Raw genomic sequence first — 7,869 nt, forward strand, 5'->3', positions numbered from 1 at the left:
CAGGACAGCCAATACTTTTTTGGAAAAGCTTGTTCCTCCTGCCCCCTTTCCCAGTCTCCTGCCTCCGCCCCGTGCCCCCTCCTCGCTCCTCCCGCGGGGGCCGCACGCCCATTCGCTGCCGCCTGCCGGCCTCCTAGTTGACGGTGGATATGACTATATATGGGGACCCGAGCCTCCGAGGCGGCGGCCGGGCGAGGCCGTCCTATTTCTAAACCTGTGCGCCTGGGAAAGAGCGCCCGGACCTCGCTGGAGCGGAGCCCGGCGCTGAGCGAGAGTCTCTAGCCACCTCCCAGAGCCATCGCCTGGCCATCAGGATCCCCAGAAGAGCCCGCTTGGAGCCACTCGGGATCCTGGGAACAGGGCAGGTGGTGTGTGCACACCGGTCTCACTTGGCGTCCAGATTCTGGGGTGCTCGGCCTAATTACCTGGGGGCCACCTGTCACAGCCACTGCACCTCGAATCTGGGTCTGGGAGTTCTCAGTACCCAGCGGCGCTCTTCTGGCAGCTCTTGGCCTACCAGGTGTAGACCCGGGCTCTTACGTTCTGGAAGTTTCAACCAGAGCAGAGAAATAGAGCTGGAGGAAGGTGTGGGGGTCATTCCTGACTCTCTGCCCTTGCTGATGGACACAATGACAACGAATAGGTCTCTTGAGTCTTTTCACCAAGATGGGGGTGGGTAATAAAATACTTTAGGGACTTAGGGCCCAGTTGGCGGAGTTATGTGTGTATGTGGTGCTTTGGAAAGGGTAGAGGGAGTGCGTTAGTGTGTAGAGGTTTGGTTTTTTCTTTTCCTGTGGGAACTGGGGGAGGTGCGTCTTGGCGTCTCGTCTTTAGTCATGATCAGCTGTGTAGCCGTGATTAGTAACAGCCTCAATTCTGCAGCTCCCTCTATTTATGTATTTGGATATTTTATTATACTCATTTACTTACGGGGAGGGGAGCTCACAGAGGTGCACTCTGTCATGGTGGGCTGTGGCAGTCAGAGGACAACTTTTAGGAGTCAGTTCTCTTTCCACCCTGTGGGGCTTGGGATCCAACACAGGTCTTTGGACTTGACTCCTTTATCTGCTGAGCCATCTTGCTGGTCTGGTTTCCTCATATCTAAGATCAGAGGGTAGAGGAGTCCCAAAGACCCTTCAGATCTTGCTTTTCATCTTTTCCTTGCACTGATCCATACAGAGAATCCATCTCTCTCTCTCTCTCTCTCTCTCTCTCTCTCTCTCTCTCTCTCTCTCTCTCTGTGTGTGTGTGTGTGTGTGTGTGTGTGTGTGTGTGTGTGTGTGTTAAGCACTTGGGTGCCAGGGTGCTGAGAACATGGTACAAATTAGTCTAACAAAAAGACTCTATCCATCGCCTGAACTCTGCAGAGGGAAGGGGCCAGCTCTGCGTTGTGGGAGAAGTTTGTGAAGGCAGGATTTCCCCCTGTATCTCTTTAAACGTACCCCAAGGAGGAGAAGCCTGATCTTTTCAGTTTCAATGAGGCTTCAAGAGAGGGAGACTGTCCCCAAACCTTACTGATGACCAGCTGAGACAGGGCTGTGAGGGTCTTGTGACCAGTCCCTACAGAATAATTTACAGCCTGTACTACATGGATATCAAATATTCCCCAGACGGTGTCCGAGCAGATTAGGCAGGCCAAATGACTTGTTAAGTCCTCCAAGAGAATGATCAAATTCCTCTTTAGGATTTTATCAGATTTCTGACTGCCCAGGAGGGAAAACACAACCTCTTGTAATGACCAGAACACTGGAGCCGGGTGCACAGGGGCTTTGTGGCACAGAAAATTCACCAGAGCCCTTGCTTGCCACATGCCGAGTGACTTAGAGCGCTGACACAGTGGGCACAGGCCTTGGGCAGTATTCAGGTGTGTGGGCTGTAGGAAGCTGACTCTCCAGCTTGGGGTTAACAGAGGGGGGAAGAATAGGGACGCGGGAGTTAGAAGTTGAGATCCAAAATGGACGTGGCCACTTCTTTTTAATGCAGCCTTAGCCATGGTAAGCCTTCCTCCATTCTCTGTTCTCTGAATGGGGTGCTGGAGTCGACACTGACTTTCTCAGTGTGCTGGGCAGAGCTGAAGATCTACTGAAGCTGAAGGGTCACTACAGCCTTTTAAAATGAACTAAGGCTACAGTTCATCAAACACGGCACAACTGGCTACCCGCTACATACACAATGGGCACTACTGGACTCCGGACTCAAAACTGGGTGACATTCATCTTTCTCATGCGTGTGTTGAGAATGAACAGGGGTGTAAGACCTCAGAAAGGGAGATGCAGGAAGAACCAAGTCAGAGCAGACAAAAAAGTCTTCTTTGAGAAGCTTTTAAACAGATTTTAGAGGAGGGTAACAACAAGGAGTGAGAAGCCATTGACGGTGGTTGGGTAGTAGGTTTTCTGGGACATCAGACTGGAAAGGCAAGGTGAGGCCAGATGGCAGAGGACTTGGGAGTCTAGGTGGTTCTTGAACTCCGTTCTCTTTCCTCTGTCTCCTGAGTCCTGGGGTTACAAAATACATGACTCTTGTGTGGGTAGAAGTTACAGATTTCTTTCTATTTCTCCTTAGCCCTGGGCTGTGTCTCACCTACAGCTTTACTCAAAGGCTGGAGGCAATGGAGCTCAAGTGTGGAAATGGAGTTACAGTGAGCTAACGTGTGTGTGTGTGTGTGTGTGTGTGTGTGTGTGTGTGTGTGTGTGTGGTTAACCTTGATGTTGCTCCTCAGGATGCCATCTACTCTGGTTTTGAGACAAGGCCTCCTAATGGCCTTGTAGGCTAGGCTTGCTGGGTGGAGATCCCCAGGGGTCCTCTGCTCTAGCGCTGGGATGGCAAATATACACCACCATACCTGGATTTTCAGCACAGATTCTGGGGAGTGAACTGAAGTGCTCACTAAGCTAGCTTCCTAGTTCCAGAGCTACCGTTTATCGCCACTGGTGGCTTGACACGGTAGGTCCCTGACTTCAGCCATTGCCATTTCACTCCTGTGGACTTCTGTTCTCTGATTAATAGCCTGACAGCTGGCCAGGTCCCACCCAACTTCATGGATTGTCCTACCCATGGCCTTCCTTCCATCAGGAGATATGACAAGGCAAATACCATGATTTCAACAACAAACTCTGTGCTGGGCAGGTCTTCTGATCTTCGAAGTGGACCATGAAGAGAGAGCTGGATAGCCACTTGCTATATGGTATATCTTTGTTCCCTAGTAATTGGCCATGAACAAGGACAGGTAGAAAGATGAGCCAAGGAGCTAATGTGGCCTGTCAGGCAAAGGTGAACCGGGCTACTCAGCCTCTCTCCCACCGTAGAGCACACTAAGGAACATGGAAAATATGAATCATAACTGCTGAAATGAAAAGGCTTATTTAATGGTGCTTGGGCTCTCTCTGTCTAGCTAGTGCCTTGGCAGGATTATATATCCTCACCAAAATCCATTAGGTGCTTGCTTTGGTCAAGGAAATGTGAGTATATGAGACCTGTGATGGATACTTTAAGAGCTGGTCTATGCCTCACAGTGTTTATTTTTTAAGATTGTCATTTCTCTATAATTCGGAGTGACCTCCTCCCCCACGACTAACTCTTGGTGGACATGTAATGAGACCAAGATAGAAGAAATCTTTGCGTTTCTATTTTGCGATTTTAGGTCACTGAAATCTGGGGCTTGTTTGTTACTGAAACAGAGCTAGTTTTACCTGACTAATACACACTATAGGCTGTTTCAGATAGGGGGAAGCAGAGAACTCTGATCTTAGAGGTAGGAGAATGCAGCAGCCATGTTGAGATGAACAGAATATAATTCAGAGAGAGATTAACGCCTTATATTTCTCATTTCCCAAGGGCATAGGAGAAGGCCAGTGTTTCTTGACAGTAAAACAAACAAACAAACAAAAAACTGACTTTTTTTTTTTTTTGGTTTTTCAAGACAGGGTTTCTCTGTGTAGCTTTGCGCCTTTCCTGGAACTCACTCTGTAGCCCAGGCTGGCCTCGAACTCACAGAGATCCGCCTGGCTCTGCCTCCCGAGTGCTGGGATTAAAGGCGTGCGCCACCACCGCCCGGCTAAAACTGACTTTTTTTAAAATTAAAAAACAAAAAAGCAAGTCACCAAGTAATGGTGGAGTGGGAACATGAACAACATCCTTGGCTCACTTGGCTCAGAGTTTCTGTGTGAGCACTGGATGTCCACACTTAATCAGGACCTGTATTCAGTCATTTCTCCACAAGTATTTGTTGAATGTCTTTTTAATGGCAGTAATGGGGAGCTAGTATCTGGGGAGACATATTAGTGACATTTTTCACTGTTGTGACCAAATATCTGACGAGAAGCACACTTAAGGAAGGGAAGGTTTATTTTGGTTTACAGTGTGAGGCGACACAGTTCACTGTGGAGGGGAAGTCACGGCAGGGGGATTTTGAGGCGGCTGGTCGTATTGTGTCCACGACCAGGAAGCAAGGCACAAGGAACGTCTGTGCTCAGCTGGCCTTCTCCTGTTACTCAGTCTAGGACCCCCGATCATGGAATGGTGTCCCCTACATTCAGGATGAGTCTTCCCACCTCAACTAACTTTATCAAGATAATGCCTCACTTGCAGGCCTAGAGATGCCCCCCCCCATGACAATTCTAAATCCCAGCAAGCTGAAAATCAACATTAACCATTAGAGATGGTAAGGCATCAAAACAACATTCAAAAGGTCTCATTTCCACCCAAGATAGAAACTTCTATTTTTTTTTTAACTTTCTTTTTATTTACTCTTTGTCTTTCACATCATGCCTCCCGATCCCATCATTTCCCCCACCCCCACTTTTAGTTATTATTACGCAGTACTGTGTTATTCATTTAGCAGTGCTGTTTGCCTGTTTACCGTGCAAGAAAAGCCAAGAGGTATGACGAAACCCACTCTAAGAGTTTATTAAGAGAAGGAACAGAGGGGAACGTGCTTAGGCCTATGGAAGACTGCAGAGAGAAAGAGGAAGAAGAGGGGGCAGGAGTCTGTGACCGCTTTTTATGGACACCTCAACCACCCACCCTACACACATGCGCAAATGGGCTTACATAGCTACGCCATGCATGCACATAGATTACGTGAGCACTCTGCATGCAAATTGTGTGATCATACAGCACACGGATGATGTAGGACGTAAAGCCCTGGAATGATTAAACATCTTGCCTGGCTACTGGACAGTGCCTGTGCGGTCATGTAGCTGGGGGAGTGGCTAGGAATTCCAACACTTACCCCACCCAACTAAACAAAATTTAAAAGAAAAGCCGGGCGGTGGTTGCGCACGCCTTTAATCCCAGCACTCGGGAGGCAGAGCCAGGCGGATCTCTGTGAGTTCGAGGCCAGCCTGGACTACCAAGTGAGTCCCAGGAAAGGCGCAAAGCTACACAGAGAAACCCTGTCTCGAAAAACCAAAAAAAAAAAAAAAAAAAAAAAAAAGAAAAAAAGGAGAGGAAAAGTAGAAAGGGAAAATCTCGTCATGGAAGCTGCAGTGTGACACAGTGAGTCATGAAGTAAACCCCTTTATCCATACGTTTTTACATGTAGGTGTTCATTGCAAAGAATCAATGGCCTGGTTCAAGGCTCCTGGTCTCTGCTACACCATGAACACTGGGCCCTCACTACCCAGACTCTTCCTGGATATCCTGTGGCTGCCCTGTGTCGTGGGACATCTGTTTTCAGAAGAAGGAATACAAGAGATCTAGTAAGGTCTGACACATGTCTCATGAGCATTGGGTACCTTAAAAACAAAATCATCTGTGAGAATCAAACTTAGGACCTTGTACATGCTAGGTGAGTGTGCTACCATTGGGCTATGCCCCCACTTCCTTCCTTCCTTCCTTCATTCATTCATTCATTTATTTATTTATTTATTTATTTATTTATTTATTTTTGGTTTTTCGAGACAGGGTTTCTCTGTGTAGTTTTACGCCTTTCCTGGAACTCACTTTGTAGACCAGGCTGGCCTCGAACTCACAGAGATCCGCCTGGCTCTGCCTCCGAGTGCTGGGATTAAAGGCGTGTGCCACCACCACCCGGCGACTTCCTTTGTTTTTGAGATAAAGTCTCATTTTTTAGTCCAGGCTGGACTCAAACTCAGGGCAGTCCTCCTACCTCAGCATCCTAAGTGCTGAGATTACAGATGTGAGCCACCACGCCTATCTTTGGATACTTTTATGTGCAAAATATTTAGGGCTTTTGGCACTAAGGGATATGGCAAGGAGATACGCTAGTTAGTTTTCTGTCACAAAATACCCGAGACAGTTGACTCACACAAGGAGCAACAATTCATTTTGGCTCAGAGTTTAGGAGGCTTTAGTTCATGGTTAGTTGGCCTGTTGCCTTGGGCCTGGGACCACTTAGCAAGCCCCAATGGGAAAGTGAGATAGAAGAGGGATGTTCACCTCCATGCAGGCAGGAAGTGAAGAGGTGGGAAGGAGCCATGACCCCAATCCCCTCCGAGGGTATTCCCCAATGCTCTAACTTCCTTCTGCTAGACCTCACCAACTAACGCTTTCTCCATTTCCAAATGACCACCAAGCCTTTGACACATGATTTTAGAGGACATCCAAGGTCCATGCTACAGAAGAGACATGGGTATTTTCCTCTAGGAAAAGTATCTGTGTAATGCTGGGTAAAACTCTCTCTTTGATATATATATATATCCAATTATGTTACCATTGCCCCAGCCGACTGCTTGAGATCTCTTACCGTTCAGAGGATAACATAGGCAGGCCAGCTTTCCCTCTCTTTCCCTTCTCCCCTCCCCTCCCCCTTCCCCCTCCCCTCCCCCTTATTCTCTCCAGTCTGTCTCCCTTTCCTTCCTTCCTCTATCCCATCTTTCTTTCTGGACCAGGATCTTGCTAAATTGTCTAAGCTGTCCCTAAACTGGATATGTAGCCCATACAGGCCATGCCTCTGCCTCAGCCTCCCCAAGGGTGGAGATTACAGGCATGTACCCTCACACCTGGATAGCTCAGTTTTCCTAAGAGAGTTTTGCTATTAAATATACTGCCCCTTCCCCTCGGGGAAGGCCTCTGTACCTACCATACTACATTCCCCAATATTTAATTACAAAAGAAAGTCACCATGTGCAGAGCTTTCTAACTGACACCCTCAACAGGAATGCTCACTTGAATGTGTACATGAGGGACGGCTTGTTTCAAAAAACAACAAAGCAAAACAAAACTCCCATTACCCGATAGTCACACCTTGTTTAACAGCAAGAGCTACCTGTGCATTGTGACTCCCCCAGAGTCAGCTGCACTGACTCACGCACTGAAGAGAAAGTGAAGCATCTATAATTAAATGCAGAAACAATGCTCCTTCTACTAGGTTTTGGAATGCAGCGTGATATACTCATGGCTCATTGTCCTTTGGAACAAGATTCAGCACGTTCTCATCAACACTAGAGAGTGTTGTTTCCCAAGGGTCATTGAGGGCCCATGGAAAACAGCCTCTGCCTGGTGCAGGGGTGGGGGTGGAGCCCTGAGAACACTTTGGAGTCTTTGGGCCATCATGGGTGCCTGTCTTCATGGGTAGTGACCACAGCTGGCCTTGATTCTGCTGAGACCCTAGAGTGTGCTAACTCTCTGGAAAGATTGCATGGGCAAAATCATTTCCCCAATACATTAAAGAAAAAAAAAAAGCACAAGGATTTTCCTGTTTTATGTTTTCTGCCTCTCAACAGAAGTATCGATGTGTGGGTCTAATCGGGTTAATCAAGCCCAGTTAGTGATGGAATTTAGCCATCTCAAGAATGATCTCTTTTTTTTTCAAAGATTTACTTTATTTTACTTATGTGTATGTATGCATGTGTGTGCCTGTGAGTTTTTGCAGAAGCCAGAAGGTCTCCTGAAGCTGGAGTTGCAGGG

The sequence above is a fragment of the Peromyscus eremicus genome, chromosome 7 (genome assembly GCF_949786415.1).
Source record: "Peromyscus eremicus chromosome 7, PerEre_H2_v1, whole genome shotgun sequence".
In the NCBI taxonomy this organism is placed as follows: Eukaryota; Metazoa; Chordata; class Mammalia; order Rodentia; family Cricetidae; genus Peromyscus; species Peromyscus eremicus.